The sequence below is a fragment of the Ascaphus truei genome, unplaced genomic scaffold, assembly GCF_040206685.1.
Source record: "Ascaphus truei isolate aAscTru1 unplaced genomic scaffold, aAscTru1.hap1 HAP1_SCAFFOLD_120, whole genome shotgun sequence".
NCBI lineage: Eukaryota > Metazoa > Chordata > Amphibia > Anura > Ascaphidae > Ascaphus > Ascaphus truei.
Window position 1 is genome coordinate 28262 of NW_027454070.1, and position 20479 is coordinate 48740.

The window sequence follows — 20479 nt, forward strand, 5'->3', positions numbered from 1 at the left end:
TGGATGACAGTATTCTATGAGATATCATGGGAAAATAATAGGAGACATAATGGAAATACAGTATCGTCCAATTTGTGACCATAATGGGAATATACATAGCGCTTCCTTCACAGGAAATAATACATGTGACATAACGGGAATGTAGTAAGTATGTGGGTTTGGCTGGGATTATCCTACATCCTGCAGGGATATAATAACTGGGAAAACGCTATATTTGATACCGCCACGTTGTGGGATGAGCGAGTAAACATTGCATGTCATTTCCCAGAATCCCTTGCTGCAGTGGGAGCACTGTATGCTACTGTACTGTAGGTGATAATGGTTGAAATATATATATATATATAGATATATAGATATATATCTATATATATATATATATATATATATTTATATATATATATACATACACATCAACCAGTACAATAATTTAAAAGGGGGGAATTAAAATGGTTGAAGTGGATAATGACAAGTATATACCGATCCAAAAAAACAACTCCTGAGCATGTATGTACTGCTTACATGGATGTACTATTAGCATGTACAGTGTTGTTTGTTACTGCAGTTACCAATTTATTTCCATTTTAAATATTTAATTTCTCTGAAATGGTGCAAGCAAATTGTATGAAAAGTTGCAAACGAATACATGAATGTTTTGTATCCAGAGTCAGGGGGATGAGATGAGATGGGGTCATGTTCATACAGTATTTGAACTGTACATTACTAAAAGAAGGCTTTTTTTCTATGCAGATACAGTATAGTGTTTCAAACACATGCTATACACACGTACACACACATACACATACACACACACACACACACACACACACGAGGTAATGTAAAGATGTGGGTGAACAGAGCGAAAAAGATTGTACTAGAAACGCTTATTAACATCAAAGGAATGGGCCTAAAGCAAAAGTTTGAACAGCAGCAGCAGCTGCAGTACCCCTGATATCTATGGATGGGACAGATACCCCCTGCAGACGCACGCACGCACGCACGCACGCACACACACAGGGAGGGGTCTGTAGTGTGACAGAGCACACCAGCTTCGCCACCAGGCACTCCTTCTTGAATTAAAATAAAACTATCTCCTTACCTCTTTCTGGATGCCCCCTCTTTACCAACAAGAGGGACAGGACCAGCTCTCCTCAGCTTCCATTTTCCTCTTCCTTTCCTCTCTCCCTTGAAAACTTTCTGCACCTGAGACAGTGGGAGGGAGGGAGATAGAGCATGAAACAGCACCCCAAATCCTGTCCCATTACAAGCAGCACAGGCTTCTGTCCCTCTACTCCTCTGCCTCCAGTCATTTGCATGGGAGGGAGGAGCTGCTTGCTCTCTCTCTCCCTCTTTCTCCCTCTCTCTCCTCTCCCTCTCTCCCTCCCTCTCTCTTTTAGAAGCTTTACACCTGCCATCCTGCCTACAGTATGTGATGATATCACAATGTCTCTCTTACATCACAGACAGGCTGACATCATCACACAGGCTGGCGGCCAGCAAGAGACAGAAATGCAGATAGAGACACACTGACAAATACATACACTGTAGGCACAGGCACCATGCGGCTTCTGCACCATAAAAGTTCATTTGAATCAAAAATAATGTCATCTTTTAAGTGAGGCGCTATTGAAATCTTGGGGGTCTAAGTGTCAAGACAATCTTGACATAAAACGGAGGCATCATTTTCAATCATTCAATAATGATGTGGTTTTGGATGACAGTATTCTATGAGATATCATGGGAAAATAATAGGAGACATAATGGAAATACAGTATCGTCCAATTTGTGACCATAATGGGAATATACATAGCGCTTCCTTCACAGGAAATAATACATGTGACATAACGGGAATGTAGTAAGTATGTGGGTTTGGCTGGGATTATCCTACATCCTGCAGGGATATAATAACTGGGAAAACGCTATATTTGATACCGCCACGTTGTGGGATGAGCGAGTAAACATTGCATGTCATTTCCCAGAATCCCTTGCTGCAGTGGGAGCACTGTATGCTACTGTACTGTAGGTGATAATGGTTGAAATATATATATATATATATATATTGTGACAGAAACCAGGGGTTGGTAATAAACTCCATATACAGGGCTCCCAGGATACTGAACAGTTTCTGTCCTGTCTAAGCTGAACAGGGCAGCCTCGTGGTACAGGCACTCCATTCCACAGTTTGTCTGCTGCCTGTTTTCTGTCACCTGTCATGCTGATTAGAGTTCAGGTATATAAGACCTGTTTCCTGTTTCCTCTGGGCCCCGCCCAAGAGCCTGGAAGGCTGCTGAACTGCAGAGGGGTGAGAAAGCCTCTTTCCCAAATCGCTTTATTCATTCTGTTAGTTTGTCTAAAGACTGCAAAGGTACTTATTTTGTTGGTGGAAGTGGACAAGCCACTTCCAACTCTGAGTTAGGGACATCTAAGTTTAAGTTATCGCTCAGACGAGCAGCTTTTTGTTTGGCTTTGTTTTCTGTTTAAACTGTGGCAGTCTCAGTGCCTGGGACTGAATAAACCAGGCATAGCCTGTTTAAAGGAACAGTACGTGACGTCTCATCATTTAACCTACCCTAAAAGACCGTGTTCTAACAGTCCCGGACAGACGGCGGAGCCCCGGAGTAAGCCGTTTGTCACATATGGTGGAGAATGCGGGCAGAACACTAAAAGGTCTGGGGGTTAAAGAACTTTAAAAAAAAAAAAAAAAAAAAAAAAAGGTTTTTTTTCTCTCTCTCCAAACAAGATGGAAGACGTGGTGAGTGCGCTGGTACGCAATGTCGCTGTCCAGAGAGACGCGAATGAAGCCCTGCAACAGGCGAATGCAAACCAGCAAGAGACAAACCGCTTGCTGAAAGAGGAGCAACAGCGGTTCGCTCAGGGCTTACAGCAGGAACTCGAGATCCTGAGGGAGACTATCAGTAACCTTCCACTGGCAGCGGAAGCCCCAGTTCCGAAAATGACCAGGGCAAGCCACTACCTTCAGAAGATGGGACCCTCGGATGATGTGGAAGCCTATCTTCTCACGTTTGAACGCACGGCACAGAGAGAGGGATGGCCAGAAGCTGAGTGGGCTGGTCTAATCGCACCCTTCCTAAGCGGCGAACCCCAGAAGGCTTACTTTGATCTAGAGCCAGCCGAAGCTAACGTCTATGCAAAATTGAAGTTCGAGATCCTCGCCCGCCTCGGCGTAACCACGGCTGTTCGCGCCCAAAGGTTTCACGCATGGTCCTTCACGATGGATAAAGCCACCCGAAGCCAGATGTATGACCTCATCCACCTCGCCCGGAAGTGGCTACAACCCGAGATCAACTCAGCAAGCCACATCGTGGAACGGTTGGTCATGGACCAGTTCTTGAGGAAACTTCCCTCTGCCTTACGCCATTGGGTCAGTCGGAGTGACCCCCACAATGCGGATGAGCTTGTGGCCCTCGTAGAAAGGTACAATGCAGCAGGAGAGCACCCGCAACCCACAGTCGTGGAGCAACCCCACTACCCGAGGTTCCAGGACTCTTCCAGAGACGGTAAAAGGGTACCGGGGTTAAGGGGAGCTGAAGAGCGGCGACCACCTTCACGCAGCACCAGCAACAGTGGTTCGCACACTAAGGGCAATAGCCAACATGGGGAGCCGGGAAAAGGCTCTAAGTGGGACACAGACTATGTACCTAAATGTGTAAATTGTCATGAGAGGGGCCACACAGCAAAAATCTGCCCACTAAATGATGAGCCCATGCAATGCAACAGCGTGGAACCTTATTCGCTGTTGTCCCAATGTATGGGCCCTAGCCCAGAGGACCCCTTGAATAACCATCTGTGGGCATTTGTAAAGGTTAATGGTAAGAGGGTTCGGGCACTTCTTGACTCTGGGAGTATGGTCACACTAGTGTCCGAATACCTATTGCCCATTAAGAAGAAACAGGTAAACAGTTCACAAAGAGTGGCAATTTGTTGTATACATGGGGATAATCATGAATATTCCACTGTTGATGTTTTTTTTGAAACAGAATTTGGTTCTTTAGATTTCAAGGTGGGTGTTGTACCCAAACTGGCACATGATGTGTTAATAGGGACCGACTTTCCCCATTTTCTAAAAATGTGGTCCCCAGCTCAGAATAGCGCCCAGAGTTCAATAGCAGACCATAACGAAGTGTTAGAAGAAACAAATCCTTTCCCTTTTTCAGAAATGGAGGTTGACGAGGGCCCAAATAAGAAAGGGGAAAAGGAGGAGTGCTGTGAAATTCCCTTCCCCATCACTACTTTGGTAGGGAATACCCCAAATCAAGATGTTGATCAGGCACTTACCACCCCAGTACAGGATAAGACCCTCGCTGACCTAGAGGTCAGTCCTGGGAGTTTTAAGAAGGCCCAGTGGGAGGACCCCACATTAGCGGTAGCAAGGGGAAATATACGGGACCAGAATAGTACTCATGGCCAACCAGATAGGTCACTTGCTTACCCCTACTTCGAGGTAGAGAACGACCTAGTATATCGGGTTGATAAAAGAAAATCAGTTACAACTAAACAATTGTTGGTACCACGGACATTCCGTAACGTAGTATTACACCTCGCACATAGTCATCCATTGGGGGGACACCTAGGGGTGGAAAAGACAAAAGAAAAGGTTCTCCGAAGCTTTTATTGGCCTGGGGTTCTGGCAGAAATTACAAACTATTGTTCCTCATGCCCAGAATGTCAGATCACCGCCCCGTTCAAAGCATACCGCAGCCCATTGGTACCCCTTCCCATAATAGAGGTACCATTTGACCGGATTGCTATGGATCTAGTAGGACCCCTAATAAAGTCTGCTAGGGGACATCAGCATATATTGGTAATATTAGATTATGCTACCCGATATCCGGAGGCAGTTCCCCTACGTAGCACCTCTGCTAAAAACATAGCAAAAGAGTTAGTACTTCTGTTTTCCCGGGTCGGAATTCCTAAAGAGATCTTATCTGACCAGGGAACACCATTTATGTCCCAAGTAACAAAAGAGCTATGTAAACTCCTAAAAATCAAGCATCTCAGAACCTCAGTCTATCATCCACAAACAGATGGTTTAGTGGAAAGGTTCAATAAAACCTTAAAGAGCATGTTACGCCGGGCGGTCGATAAGGATGGGAAAAACTGGGACTGTTTGTTACCATACCTGTTATTTGCCATTAGGGAAGTTCCCCAGTCATCCACAGGCTTCTCCCCGTTTGAACTATTGTATGGCCGACATCCAAGGGGCTTACTGGATATAGCCAAAGAAACTTGGGAACACGAGGTTACCCCTTACAGAAGTGTAATAGAGCATGTTGCCCAAATGCAGGACCGCATTGCTGCAGTCCTACCCATAGTGAGGGAACACATGGAGAAAGCTCAAGAAGCACAAAGGAATACGTATAATAAGGGTGCTAGGGTCAGAATTTTTTTTCCAAGTGATAGGGTACTAGTTCTGGTTCCCACCGTGGAGAGTAAATTCCTTGCTAAATGGCATGGGCCATATGAGGTCTTGGAAAGAGTGGGAGAAGTAAATTATAGGGTAAGGCAGCCAGGTAGGAGGAAACCTGAGCAAATTTACCATATAAACCTACTCAAGCCCTGGAAAGATAGAGAGGTCTTGTTAACCCTAGTACCCCCAGGTCCGTCAGAGAATCAAGAAACTGACCCAGAGGTTAGCATAGCTGAAACACTGTCCGTGCATCAGAAACGAGAGGTCCAGAGTTTAGTGAGAAGGAACAAAGAAATCTTCTCTACACAGCCAGGTAAAACTAACGTAATTAAACATGACATAGTCTCTGAACCGGGGGTCCGAGTTAACCTTAAACCGTACCGAATCCCAGAGGCCAAGAGAGAGGCTATAAGTTTAGAGGTTAAAAAAATGCTAAAACTAGGCGTAATTGAGGAATCCCAAAGTGGGTGGAACAGCCCTATAGTTTTAGTCCCAAAGCCAGACGGTACAACAAGGTTTTGTAATGACTACCGGAAACTAAACGCGGTGTCAAAATTTGATACTTATCCTATGCCCAGGGTGGATGAACTTGTAGAGAGACTGGGCAAAGCCCGATATCTCACAACCCTAGACCTAACAAAAGGGTACTGGCAGGTTCCCCTCACAGAAAGGGCAAAAGAAAAAACAGCCTTCTCAACCCCAGACGGCCTCTTTCAATATAAGGTGCTGCCTTTTGGCTTACATGGAGCTCCCGCCACATTCCAAAGAATGATGGATAAAATTTTAAAACCACATGTTCGGTACGCTGCCGCCTACCTGGATGATGTGGTAATCCATAGTGAAGATTGGCAGTCCCACCTTCCAAAGGTCCAAGCTGTGCTCGACGCAGTTCGGTCTGCTGGACTAACTGCTAACCCCGCTAAATGCACTATTGGTCTGGAGGAGGCCAAGTATCTGGGGTATTCTATTGGTAGAGGGTTACTCAAACCACAAACACTCAAAGTAGAGGCGATACAAAATTGGCCAAGGCCAGTCACAAAAAAACAAGTAAGGACCTTTTTGGGGTTAATTGGCTACTATAGGAGGTTTATTCCCAATTTTGCAACTAAGGCAACCCCACTAACCGACCTCACAAAAGCAAGAGGACCGCTAATGGTAAAGTGGTCCCCCGAAGCCGAACAGGCCTTTAGAAGCCTGAAAGAAGCTCTCTGTGCCCAACCAGTGTTGGTCACACCTGACTTCTCCAAAGAGTTCGTAGTCCAAACCGACGCATCTGAGGTAGGGCTGGGGGCGGTACTCTCCCAGGAGTCTCAAGGGGAGGAGCACCCCATCCTTTATTTAAGTAGGAAACTAAATCCCCAGGAGAAAAATTACTCCATAGTCGAGAAAGAGTGTCTCGCAATAAAGTGGGCTGTAGAGACACTCAAGTACTATCTGTTGGGGAGAAAGTTCCGATTGGTCACAGATCATGCACCCCTTACCTGGATGTGTCAAAATAGGGAGAAGAACGCTAGGGTGACCAGGTGGTTCCTAAGCCTACAGCCCTTTAAATTTTCTGTGGAACACAGGTCGGGGCACAAACATGGCAATGCCGACGGGTTGTCAAGGATGCACTCCCTAATATCCATGGTCGCTCACCCCTCGAGGTCTGAGCTGGGGGGGAGGATATGTGACAGAAACCAGGGGTTGGTAATAAACTCCATATACAGGGCTCCCAGGATACTGAACAGTTTCTGTCCTGTCTAAGCTGAACAGGGCAGCCTCGTGGTACAGGCACTCCATTCCACAGTTTGTCTGCTGCCTGTTTTCTGTCACCTGTCATGCTGATTAGAGTTCAGGTATATAAGACCTGTTTCCTGTTTCCTCTGGGCCCCGCCCAAGAGCCTGGAAGGCTGCTGAACTGCAGAGGGGTGAGAAAGCCTCTTTCCCAAATCGCTTTATTCATTCTGTTAGTTTGTCTAAAGACTGCAAAGGTACTTATTTTGTTGGTGGAAGTGGACAAGCCACTTCCAACTCTGAGTTAGGGACATCTAAGTTTAAGTTATCGCTCAGACGAGCAGCTTTTTGTTTGGCTTTGTTTTCTGTTTAAACTGTGGCAGTCTCAGTGCCTGGGACTGAATAAACCAGGCATAGCCTGTTTAAAGGAACAGTACGTGACGTCTCATCATTTAACCTACCCTAAAAGACCGTGTTCTAACAGTCCCGGACAGACGGCGGAGCCCCGGAGTAAGCCGTTTGTCACAATATATATAGATATATATCTATATATATATATATATATATATATATATATATATATACATACACATCAACCAGTACAATAATTTAAAAGGGGGGAATTAAAATGGTTGAAGTGGATAATGACAAGTATATACCGATCCAAAAAAACAACTCCTGAGCATGTATGTACTGCTTACATGGATGTACTATTAGCATGTACAGTGTTGTTTGTTACTGCAGTTACCAATTTATTTCCATTTTAAATATTTAATTTCTCTGAAATGGTGCAAGCAAATTGTATGAAAAGTTGCAAACGAATACATGAATGTTTTGTATCCAGAGTCAGGGGGATGAGATGAGATGGGGTCATGTTCATACAGTATTTGAACTGTACATTACTAAAAGAAGGCTTTTTTTCTATGCAGATACAGTATAGTGTTTCAAACACATGCTATACACACGTACACACACATACACATACACACATACACACACACACACACACGAGGTAATGTAAAGATGTGGGTGAACAGAGCGAAAAAGATTGTACTAGAAACGCTTATTAACATCAAAGGAATGGGCCTAAAGCAAAAGTTTGAACAGCAGCAGCAGCTGCAGTACCCCTGATATCTATGGATGGGACAGATACCCCCTGCAGACGCACGCACGCACGCACGCACACACACAGGGAGGGGTCTGTAGTGTGACAGAGCACACCAGCTTCGCCACCAGGCACTCCTTCTTGAATTAAAATAAAACTATCTCCTTACCTCTTTCTGGATGCCCCCTCTTTACCAACAAGGGGGACAGGACCAGCTCTCCTCAGCTTCCATTTTCCTCTTCCTTTCCTCTCTCCCTTGAAAACTTTCTGCACCTGAGACAGTGGGAGGGAGGGAGATAGAGCATGAAACAGCACCCCAAATCCTGTCCCATTACAAGCAGCACAGGCTTCTGTCCCTCTACTCCTCTGCCTCCAGTCATTTGCATGGGAGGGAGGAGCTGCTTGCTCTCTCTCTCCCTCTTTCTCCCTCTCTCTCCTCTACCTCTCTCCCTCCCTCTCTCTTTTAGAAGCTTTACACCTGCCATCCTGCCTACAGTATGTGATGATATCACAATGTCTCTCTTACATCACAGACAGGCTGACATCATCACACAGGCTGGCGGCCAGCAAGAGACAGAAATGCAGATAGAGACACACTGACAAATACATACACTGTAGGCACAGGCACCATGCGGCTTCTGCACCATAAAAGTTCATTTGAATCAAAAATAATGTCATCTTTTAAGTGAGGCGCTATTGAAATCTTGGGGGTCTAAGTGTCAAGACAATCTTGACATAAAACGGAGGCATCATTTTCAATCATTCAATAATGATGTGGTTTTGGATGACAGTATTCTATGAGATATCATGGGAAAATAATAGGAGACATAATGGAAATACAGTATCGTCCAATTTGTGACCATAATGGGAATATACATAGCGCTTCCTTCACAGGAAATAATACATGTGACATAACGGGAATGTAGTAAGTATGTGGGTTTGGCTGGGATTATCCTACATCCTGCAGGGATATAATAACTGGGAAAACGCTATATTTGATACCGCCACGTTGTGGGATGAGCGAGTAAACATTGCATGTCATTTCCCAGAATCCCTTGCTGCAGTGGGAGCACTGTATGCTACTGTACTGTAGGTGATAATGGTTGAAATATATATATATATATATATAGATATATAGATATATATCTATATATATATATATATATATATATATATATATATATACATACACATCAACCAGTACAATAATTTAAAAGGGGGGAATTAAAATGGTTGAAGTGGATAATGACAAGTATATACCGATCCAAAAAAACAACTCCTGAGCATGTATGTACTGCTTACATGGATGTACTATTAGCATGTACAGTGTTGTTTGTTACTGCAGTTACCAATTTATTTCCATTTTAAATATTTAATTTCTCTGAAATGGTGCAAGCAAATTGTATGAAAAGTTGCAAACGAATACATGAATGTTTTGTATCCAGAGTCAGGGGGATGAGATGAGATGGGGTCATGTTCATACAGTATTTGAACTGTACATTACTAAAAGAAGGCTTTTTTTCTATGCAGATACAGTATAGTGTTTCAAACACATGCTATACACACGTACACACACATACACATACACACACACACACACGAGGTAATGTAAAGATGTGGGTGAACAGAGCGAAAAAGATTGTACTAGAAACGCTTATTAACATCAAAGGAATGGGCCTAAAGCAAAAGTTTGAACAGCAGCAGCAGCTGCAGTACCCCTGATATCTATGGATGGGACAGATACCCCCTGCAGACGCACGCACGCACGCACACACACACACAGGGAGGGGTGCTGTTTCATGCTCTATCTCCCTCCCTCCCACTGTCTCAGGTGCAGAAAGTTTTCAAGGGAGAGAGGAAAGGAAGAGGAAAATGGAAGCTGAGGAGAGCTGGTCCTGTCCCTCTTGTTGGTAAAGAGGGGGCATCCAGAAAGAGGTAAGGAGATAGTTTTATTTTAATTCAAGAAGGAGTGCCTGGTGGCGAAGCTGGTGTGCTCTGTCACACTACAGACCCCTCCCTGTGTGCGTGCGTGCGTGCGTGCGTCTGCAGGGGGTATCTGTCTGGGGTAGCCTTCTTTTAGTAATGTACAGTTCAAATACTGTATGAACATGACCCCATCTCATCTCATCCCCCTGACTCTGGATACAAAACATTCATGTATTCGTTTGCAACTTTTCATACAATTTGCTTGCACCATTTCAGAGAAATTAAATATTTAAAATGGAAATAAATTGGTAACTGCAGTAACAAACAACACTGTACATGCTAATAGTACATCCATGTAAGCAGTACATACATGCTCAGGAGTTGTTTTTTTGGATCGGTATATACTTGTCATTATCCACTTCAACCATTTTAATTCCCCCCTTTTAAATTATTGTACTGGTTGATGTGTATGTATATATATATATATATATATATATAGATTTATATCTATATATCTATATATATATATATATATTTCAACCATTATCACCTACAGTACAGTAGCATACAGTGCTCCCACTGCAGCAAGGGATTCTGGGAAATGACATGCAATGTTTACTCGCTCATCCCACAACGTGGCGGTATCAAATATAGCGTTTTCCCAGTTATTATATCCCTGCAGGATGTAGGATAATCCCAGCCAAACCCACATACTTACTACATTCCCGTTATGTCACATGTATTATTTCCTGTGAAGGAAGCGCTATGTATATTCCCATTATGGTCACAAATTGGACGATACTGTATTTCCATTATGTCTCCTATTATTTTCCCATGATATCTCATAGAATACTGTCATCCAAAACCACATCATTATTGAATGATTGAAAATGATGCCTCCGTTTTATGTCAAGATTGTCTTGACACTTAGACCCCCAAGATTTCAATAGCGCCTCACTTAAAAGATGACATTATTTTTGATTCAAATGAACTTTTATGGTGCAGAAGCCGCATGGTGCCTGTGCCTACAGTGTATGTATTTGTCAGTGTGTCTCTATCTGCATTTCTGTCTCTTGCTGGCCGCCAGCCTGTGTGATGATGTCAGCCTGTCTGTGATGTAAGAGAGACATTGTGATATCATCACATACTGTAGGCAGGATGGCAGGTGTAAAGCTTCTAAAAGAGAGAGGGAGGGAGAGAGGTAGAGGAGAGAGAGGGAGAAAGAGGGAGAGAGAGAGCAAGCAGCTCCTCCCTCCCATGCAAATGACTGGAGGCAGAGGAGTAGAGGGACAGAAGCCTGTGCTGCTTGTAATGGGACAGGATTTGGGGTGCTGTTTCATGCTCTATCTCCCTCCCTCCCACTGTCTCAGGTGCAGAAAGTTTTCAAGGGAGAGAGGAAAGGAAGAGGAAAATGGAAGCTGAGGAGAGCTGGTCCTGTCCCTCTTGTTGGTAAAGAGGGGGCATCCAGAAAGAGGTAAGGAGATAGTTTTATTTTAATTCAAGAAGGAGTGCCTGGTGGCGAAGCTGGTGTGCTCTGTCACACTACAAACCCCTCCCTGTGTGTGTGTGTGCGTGCGTGCGTGCGTGCGTGCGTCTGCAGGGGGTATCTGTCCCATCCATAGATATCAGGGGTACTGCAGCTGCTGCTGCTGTTCAAACTTTTGCTTTAGGCCCATTCCTTTGATGTTAATAAGCGTTTCTAGTACAATCTTTTTCGCTCTGTTCACCCACATCTTTACATTACCTCGTGTGTGTGTGTGTGTGTGTGTGTATGTGTATGTGTATGTGTGTGTACGTGTGTATAGCATGTGTTTGACACACTATACTGTATCTGCATAGAAAAAAAGCCTTCTTTTAGTAATGTACAGTTCAAATACTGTATGAACATGACCCCATCTCATCTCATCCCCCTGACTCTGGATACAAAACATTCATGTATTCGTTTGCAACTTTTCATACAATTTGCTTGCACCATTTCAGAGAAATTAAATATTTAAAATGGAAATAAATTGGTAACTGCAGTAACAAACAACACTGTACATGCTAATAGTACATCCATGTAAGCAGTACATACATGCTCAGGAGTTGTTTTTTTGGATCGGTAGATACTTGTCATTATCCACTTCAACCATTTTAATTCCCCCCTTTTAAATTATTGTACTGGTTGATGTGTATGTATATATATATATATAGATATATATAGATATATATATATATATAGATATATATATATATATCTATATATATATATATATTTCAACCATTATCACCTACAGTACAGTAGCATACAGTGCTCCCACTGCAGCAAGGGATTCTGGGAAATGACATGCAATGTTTACACGCTCATCCCCACTTTTTCTCCCTTCCTGTTAATGCCACAGACTTCGCCTTTACAGGGCACACGTTTTCTATCTTCCCCGCTTCAGCCCATGAAATATTGAGCTTCAAATGTGTTGTTAACATTGTGTAAAAAAGTTGCTCACAGCTGTTCTAGGAACACATTGTGAAATCGCGTATATGTTTGCTTCTACACATAGCAATGTATTGTGCTTTGCTTTACACACTATTCTACAGTCAAGAGGAGAGAATTCATCAAGTTTAATAAGCAAAAACACTGTATATGTCGAATTTCAGCATTTTTGTGTGACCGGGAAAACCACAGTCACAAGCCGAGATGCAGTTCCATAGAAACTTGCCATTTTACCGCTGAACCTAAAAATGGGTAGAAAGTACTTTTTCTCCCTTCCTGTTAATGCCACAGACTTCGCCTTTACAGGGCACACGTTTTCTATCTTCCCCGCTTCAGCCCATGAAATATTGAGCTTCAAATGTGTTGTTAACGTTGTGTAAAAAAGTTGCTCACAGCTGTTTTGGGAACACATTGTGAAATCGCGTATATCTTTGCTTCTACACATAGGAATGTATTGTGCTTTGCTTTACACACTATTCTACAGTCAAGAGGAGAGAATTCATCAAGTTTAATAAGCAAAAACACTGTATAAGTCGAATTTCAGCATTTTTGTGTGACCGGGAAAACCACAGTCACAAGCCGAGATGCAGTTCCATAGAAACTTGCCATTTTACCGCTGAACCTAAAAATGGGTAGAAAGTACTTTTTCTCCCTTCCTGTTAATGCCACAGACTTCGCCTTTACAGGGCACACGTTTTCTATCTTCCCCGCTTCAGCCCATGAAATATTGAGCTTCAAATGTGTTGTTAACGTTGTGTAAAAAAGTTGCTCACAGATGTTTTGGGAACACATTGTGAAATCGCGTATATCTTTGCTTCTACACATAGAAATGTATTGTGCTTTGCTTTACACACTATTCTACAGTCAAGAGGAGAGAATTCATCAAGTTTAATAAGCAAAAACACTGTATAAGTCGAATTTCAGCATTTTTGTGTGACCGGGAAAACCACAGTCACAAGCCGAGATGCAGTTCCATAGAAACTTGCCATTTTACCGCTGAACCTAAAAATGGGTAGAAAGTACTTTTTCTCCCTTCCTGTTAATGCCACAGACTTCGCCTTTACAGGGCACACGTTTTCTATCTTCCCCGCTTCAGCCCATGAAATATTGAGCTTCAAATGTGTTGTTAACGTGGTGTAAAAAAGTTGCTCACAGCTGTTCTAGGAACACATTGTGAAATCGCGTATATCTTTGCTTCTACACATAGCAATGTATTGTGCTTTGCTTTACACACTATTCTACAGTCAAGAGGAGAGAATTCATCAAGTTTAATAAGCAAAAACACTGTATAAGTCGAATTTCAGCATTTTTGTGTGACCGGGAAAACCACAGTCACAAGCCGAGATGCAGTTCCATAGAAACTTGCCATTTTACCGCTGAACCTAAAAATGGGTAGAAAGTACTTTTTCTCCCTTCCTGTTAATGCCACAGACTTCGCCTTTACAGGGCACACGTTTTCTATCTTCCCCGCTTCAGCCCATGAAATATTGAGCTTCAAATGTGTTGTTAACGTTGTGTAAAAAAGTTGCTCACAGCTGTTTTGGGAACACATTGTGAAATCGCGTATATCTTTGCTTCTACACATAGGAATGTATTGTGCTTTGCTTTACACACTATTCTACAGTCAAGAGGAGAGAATTCATCAAGTTTAATAAGCAAAAACACTGTATAAGTCGAATTTCAGCATTTTTGTGTGACCGGGAAAACCACAGTCACAAGCCGAGATGCAGTTCCATAGAAACTTGCCGTTTTACCGCTGAACCTAAAAATGGGTAGAAAGTACTTTTTCTCCCTTCCTGTTAATGCCACAGACTTCGCCTTTACAGGGCACACGTTTTCTATCTTCCCCGCTTCAGCCCATGAAATATTGAGCTTCAAATGTGTTGTTAACGTGGTGTAAAAAAGTTGCTCACAGCTGTTCTAGGAACACATTGTGAAATCGCGTATATTTTTGCTTCTGCACATAGCAATGTATTGTGCTTTGCTTTACACACTATTCTACAGTCAAGAGGAGAGAATTCATCAAGTTTAATAAGCAAAAACACTGTATAAGTCGAATTTCAGCATTTTTGTGTGACCGGGAAAACCACAGTCACAAGCCGAGATGCAGTTCCATAGAAACTTGCCATTTTACCGCTGAACCTAAAAATGGGTAGAAAGTACTTTTTCTCCCTTCCTGTTAATGCCACAGACTTCGCCTTTACAGGGCACACGTTTTCTATCTTCCCCGCTTCAGCCCATGAAATATTGAGCTTCAAATGTGTTGTTAACGTGGTGTAAAAAAGTTGCTCACAGCTGTTCTAGGAACACATTGTGAAATCGCGTATATCTTTGCTTCTACACATAGGAATGTATTGTGCTTTGCTTTACACACCATTCTACAGTCAAGAGGAGAGAATTCATCAAGTTTAATTAGCAAAAACACTGTATAAGTCGAATTTCAGCATTTTTGTGTGACCGGGAAAACCACAGTCACAATCCGAGATGCAGTTCCATAGAAACTTGCCATTTTACCGCTGAACCTAAAAATGGGTAGAAAGTACTTTTTCTCCCTTCCTGTTAATGCCACAGACTTCGCCTTTACAGGGCACACGTTTTCTATCTTCCCCGCTTCAGCCCATGAAATATTGAGCTTCAAATGTGTTGTTAACATTGTGTAAAAAAGTTGCTCACAGCTGTTCTAGGAACACATTGTGAAATCGCGTATATCTTTGCTTCTACACATAGCAATGTATTGTGCTTTGCTTTACACACTATTCTACAGTCAAGAGGAGAGAATTCATCAAGTTTAATAAGCAAAAACACTGTATAAGTCGATTTTCAGCATTATTGTGTGACCGGGAAAACCACAGTCACAAGCCGAGATGCAGTTCCATAGAAACTTGCCATTTTACCGCTGAACCTAAAAATGGGTAGAAAGTACTTTTTCTCCCTTCCTGTTAATGCCACAGACTTCGCCTTTACAGGGCACACGTTTTCTATCTTCCCCGCTTCAGCCCATGAAATATTGAGCTTCAAATGTGTTGTTAACGTTGTGTAAAAAAGTTGCTCACAGCTGTTTTGGGAACACATTGTGAAATCGCGTATATCTTTGCTTCTACACATAGGAATGTATTGTGCTTTGCTTTACACACTATTCTACAGTCAAGAGGAGAGAATTCATCAAGTTTAATAAGCAAAAACACTGTATAAGTCGAATTTCAGCATTTTTGTGTGACCGGGAAAACCACAGTCACAAGCCGAGATGCAGTTCCATAGAAACTTGCCGTTTTACCGCTGAACCTAAAAATGGGTAGAAAGTACTTTTTCTCCCTTCCTGTTAATGCCACAGACTTCGCCTTTACAGGGCACACGTTTTCTATCTTCCCCGCTTCAGCCCATGAAATATTGAGCTTCAAATGTGTTGTTAACGTGGTGTAAAAAAGTTGCTCACAGCTGTTCTAGGAAAACATTGTGAAATCGCGTATATTTTTGCTTCTGCACATAGCAATGTATTGTGCTTTGCTTTACACACTATTCTACAGTCAAGAGGAGAGAATTCATCAAGTTTAATAAGCAAAAACACTGTATAAGTCGAATTTCAGCATTTTTGTGTGACCGGGAAAACCACAGTCACAAGCCGAGATGCAGTTCCATAGAAACTTGCCATTTTACCGCTGAACCTAAAAATGGGTAGAAAGTACTTTTTCTACCTTCCTGTTAATGCCACAGACTTCGCCTTTACAGGGCACACGTTTTCTATCTTCCCCGCTTCAGCCCATGAAATATTGAGCTTCAAATGTGTTGTTAACGTGGTGTAAAAAAGTTGCTCACAGCTGTTCTAGGAACACATTGTGAAATCGCGTATATCTTTGCTTCTACACATAGGAATGTATTGTGCTTTGCTTTACACACCATTCTACAGTCAAGAGGAGAGAATTCATCAAGTTTAATTAGCAAAAACACTGTATAAGTCGAATTTCAGCATTTTTGTGTGACCGGGAAAACCACAGTCACAATCCGAGATGCAGTTCCATAGAAACTTGCCATTTTACCGCTGAACCTAAAAATGGGTAGAAAGTACTTTTTCTCCCTTCCTGTTAATGCCACAGACTTCGCCTTTACAGGGCACACGTTTTCTATCTTCCCCGCTTCAGCCCATGAAATATTGAGCTTCAAATGTGTTGTTAACATTGTGTAAAAAAGTTGCTCACAGCTGTTCTAGGAACACATTGTGAAATCGCGTATATCTTTGCTTCTACACATAGCAATGTATTGTGCTTTGCTTTACACACTATTCTACAGTCAAGAGGAGAGAATTCATCAAGTTTAATAAGCAAAAACACTGTATAAGTCGATTTTCAGCATTATTGTGTGACCGGGAAAACCACAGTCACAAGCCGAGATGCAGTTCCATAGAAACTTGCCATTTTACCGCTGAACCTAAAAATGGGTAGAAAGTACTTTTTTTCCCTTCCTGTTAATGCCACAGACTTCGCCTTTACAGGGCACACGTTTTCTATCTTCCTCGCTTCAGCCCATGAAATATTGAGCTTCAAATGTGTTGTTAACATTGTGTAAAAAAGTTGCTCACAGCTGTTCTAGGAACACATTGTGAAATCGCGTATATCTTTGCTTCAACACATAGGAATGTATTGTGCTTTGCTTTACACACTATTCTACAGTCAAGAGGAGAGAATTCATCAAGTTTAATAAGCAAAAACACTGTATAAGTCGAATTTCAGCATTTTTGTGTGACCGGGAAAACCACAGTCACAAGACGAGATGCAGTTCCATAGAAACTTGCCATTTTACCGCTGAACCTAAAAATGGGTAGAAAGTACTTTTTCTCCCTTCCTGTTAATGCCACAGACTTCGCCTTTATAGGGCACACGTTTTCTATCTTCCCCGCTTCAGCCCATGAAATATTGAGCTTCAAATGTGTTGTTAACATTGTGTAAAAAAGTTGCTCACAGCTGTTCTAGGAACACATTGTGAAATCGCGTATATCTTTGCTTCAACACATAGGAATGTATTGTGCTTTGCTTTACACACTATTCTACAGTCAAGAGGAGAGAATTCATCAAGTTTAATAAGCAAAAACACTGTATAAGTCGAATTTCAGCATTTTTGTGTGACCGGGAAAACCACAGTCACAAGACGAGATGCAGTTCCATAGAAACTTGCCATTTTACCGCTGAACCTAAAAATGGGTAGAAAGTACTTTTTCTCCCTTCCTGTTAATGCCACAGACTTCGCCTTTACAGGGCACACGTTTTCTATCTTCCCCGCTTCAGCCCATGAAATATTGAGCTTCAAATGTGTTGTTAACTTTGTGTAAAAAAGTTGCTCACAGCTGTTCTAGGAACACATTGTGAAATCGCGTATATCTTTTCTTCTACACATAGGAATGTATTGTGCTTTGCTTTACACACTATTCTACAGTCAAGAGGAGAGAATTCATCAAGTTTAATAAGCAAAAACACTGTATAAGTCGAATTTCAGCATTTTTGTGTGACCGGGAAAACCACAGTCACAAGCCGAGATGCAGTTCCATAGAAACTTGCCATTTTACCGCTGAACCTAAAAATGGGTAGAAAGTACTTTTTCTCCCTTCCTGTTAATGCCACAGACTTCGCCTTTACAGGGCACACGTTTTCTATCTTCCCCGCTTCAGCCCATGAAATATTGAGCTTCAAATGTGTTGTTAACGTTGTGTAAAAAAGTTGCTCACAGCTGTTCTAGGAACACATTGTGAAATCGCGTATATCTTTGCTTCTACACATAGCAATGTATTGTGCTTTGCTTTACACACTATTCTACAGTCAAGAGGAGAGAATCCATCAAGTTTAATAAGCAAAAACTCTGTATAAGTCGAATTTCAGCATTTTTGTGTGACCGGGAAAACCACAGTCACAAGCCGAGATGCAGTTCCATAGAAACTTGCCGTTTTACCGCTGAACCTAAAAATGGGTAGAAAGTACTTTTTCTCCCTTCCTGTTAATGCCACAGACTTCGCCTTTACAGGGCACACGTTTTCTATCTTCCCCGCTTCAGCCCATGAAATATTGAGCTTAAAATGTGTTGTTAACGTTGTGTAAAAAAGTTGCTCACAGCTGTTCTAGGAACACATTGTGAAATCGCGTATATCTTTGCTTCTACACATAGGAATATAATTTCACTCTCACAACATTATGGCTGGTTGGAGAGAGTCTGAACCACAAGTACCGGGTCCATGGTTCTGGCCGTATACTGGGGGGACGGGGACGACTCCCATTAACCCCTGACTATACCGGGGATACGCTTATCACAATGCCTTTCTGGTCTGTGCTGAAGCACGGCATTCTGGCAGCCAAGTGGCTTGACCTTTATTAGTGAGCCTGGTTACCCCCTCTCGGAACCACAGACTTAGAAATCGCCAGCTCATATACAGTGCATAAAATATATTTATATATATACCCTTATACACCATTTAATAAAAAATATCACAAAATTCTTCTAAGTCCCTCGGGAAGAGTGAAAGACGCGCACGTTCATTTTCAGAGCTCCTAGACCTTCCTATAAGAAGTTAGCCAAAAAGTAGCTTCGAAAAACGCTTAGGTTAAGTTTCAGAGTTGCTTCTAATGTACCAAAGCTGGACTTAGACATAATTTCACTCTCACAACATTATGGCTGGTTGGAGCGAGTCCGAACCACAAGTACCGGGTCCATGGTTCTGGCCGTATACTGGGGGGACGGGGGGGACTCCCATTAACCCCTGACTATACCGGGGATACGCTTATCACAATGCCTTTCTGGTCTGTGCTGAAGCACGGCATTCTGGCAGCCAAGTGGCTTGACCTTTATTAGTGAGCCTGGTTACCCCCTCTCGGAACCACAGACTTAGAAATCGCCAGCTCATATACAGTGCATAAAATATATTTATATATATACCCTTATACACCATTTAATAAAAAATATCACAAAATTCTTCTAAGTCCCTCGGGAAGAGTGAAAGACGCGCACGTTCATTTTCAGAGCTCCTAGACCTTCCTATAAGAAGTTAGCCAAAAAGTAGCTTCGAAAAACGCTTAGGTTAAGTTTCAGAGTTGCTTCTAATGTACCAAAGCTGGACTTAGACATAATTTCACTCTCACAACATTATGGCTGGTTGGAGAGAGTCCGAACCACAAGTACCGGGTCCATGGTTCTGGCCGTATACTGGGGGGACGGGGACGACTCCCATTAACCCCTGACTATACCGGGGATACGCTTATCACAATGCCTTTCTGGTCTGTGCTGAAGCAGGGCATTCTGGCAGCCAAGTGGCTTGACCTTTATTAGTGAGCCTGGTTACCCCCTCTCGGAACCACAGACTTAGAAATCGCCAGTTCATATACAGTGCATAAAATATATTTATATATATACCTTTATACACCATTTAATAAAAAATATCACAAAATTCTTCTAAGTCCCTCGGGAAGAGTGAAAGACGCGCACGTTCATTTTCAGAGCTCCTAGACCTTCCTATAAGAAGTTAGCCAAAAAGTAGCTTCGAAAAACGCTTAGGTTAAGTTTCAGAGTTGCTTCTAATGTACCAAAGCTGGACTTAGACATAATTTCACTCTCACAACATTATGGCTGGTTGGAGACAGTCCGAACCACAAGTACCGGGTCCATGGTTCTGGCCGTATACTGGGGGGACGGGGACGACTCCCATTAACCCCTGACTATACCGGGGATACGCTTATCACAATGCCTTTCTGGTCTGTGCTGAAGCAGGGCATTCTGGCAGCCAAGTGGCTTGACCTTTATTAGTGAGCCTGGTAACCCCCTCTCGGAACCACAGACTTAGAAATCGCCAGCTCATATACAGTGC